This window comes from Octopus bimaculoides, chromosome 29 (assembly GCF_001194135.2).
Source record: "Octopus bimaculoides isolate UCB-OBI-ISO-001 chromosome 29, ASM119413v2, whole genome shotgun sequence".
Taxonomy (NCBI): domain Eukaryota; kingdom Metazoa; phylum Mollusca; class Cephalopoda; order Octopoda; family Octopodidae; genus Octopus; species Octopus bimaculoides.
In genome coordinates this window covers 10,411,315-10,412,335 of record NC_069009.1, presented here as the reverse complement: position 1 = coordinate 10,412,335, position 1,021 = coordinate 10,411,315, and the positions used below count along the sequence as shown (strand labels likewise).

The following is a 1,021-nucleotide window of genomic DNA, read 5'->3' as shown; positions in this document are numbered from 1 at the left end:
AGAAGAAGAAGAAGAAGAAGAAGAAGAAGAAGAAGAAGAAGAGACAGTGGAAAACGAACACAAATAAGATACATAGAAAGTTGATTTAAAAGTAGAAAGCGCAGCAGCGAAATGAGAAATGGTTGACGATGATGATGATGACGAAGTCCATAATGTCCCTTTTATTTACTTTGGTGAAGATAATGATGATGCAAATGAGTTATGATGATATAAATGTTACTGAGTTCACGGGAAGATAAGAAATGAAGGCATAAATTATATGATTAGATTTAAAAATGGAGATGAAGAAGTGGATGTAAAGTCAGATACATATATATAATATATATATAGTTGAAGACTGAAGGGAAATAAAATTTACGGATGGAAATTTGGAAGAAGAAAGGAATGATCTCGTGATTATAGATGAAGATAAATATGAATAATACAATCCGAAATATGAATAGTATAATCCCAAATACAATTGGAAGTGAGAGTCATGGTTGATAATTATCGCTGATATTCCTACCCACACACAAACGCAGACACACACACAAGTAGACACCTATTCCCAGTCACATTCACAAACAAATGTACAAGACTCTGTGTGTGTGTGTGTAGAAATAGAGGGAGATTGAGAGATAGAGGTGAGAGAGCTACGCAAAATTATGATCAAATTTTGAGGGCTGATACACTCTCAAACATACTCTATCGAAGTGTATGTCCAGTGATCCACATTGAGACATATTCCCAAACACACCAATGATCAAAGGAGAATGAGAACGATTTGGGTAGAGATTTAGAGACAGAAGATAAGGTGTATGGAAATAGAATTGGTAAAGCTTATAAGAAAAGCGAATCAAGTAGCAAAAGAAGGTCGATGAGATGTAAGGGAAGAATAAAAGAAATAAAAGAAGAAGAAAGAGGAGGAGGAGGAAGAGAAGAAGAAGAAGAAGAAGAAGAAGAAGAAGAAGAAGAAGAAGAAGAAGAAGAAGAAGAAGAAGAAGAAGAAGAAGAAGAAGAAGAAGAAGAAGAAGAAGAAGAA

The 1,021-nt window shown here is 34.5% G+C and overlaps 1 protein-coding gene across 1 annotated transcript in view; it reads right to left on the bottom strand.

Moving 5' to 3' along the window:
* The window catches only part of LOC106883583 (toll-like receptor 5), a 62,510-nt gene that overhangs the window by 60,849 nt on the left and 640 nt on the right, over positions 1-1,021 (bottom strand). The gene's annotated exons all lie outside the window — the stretch shown is intronic.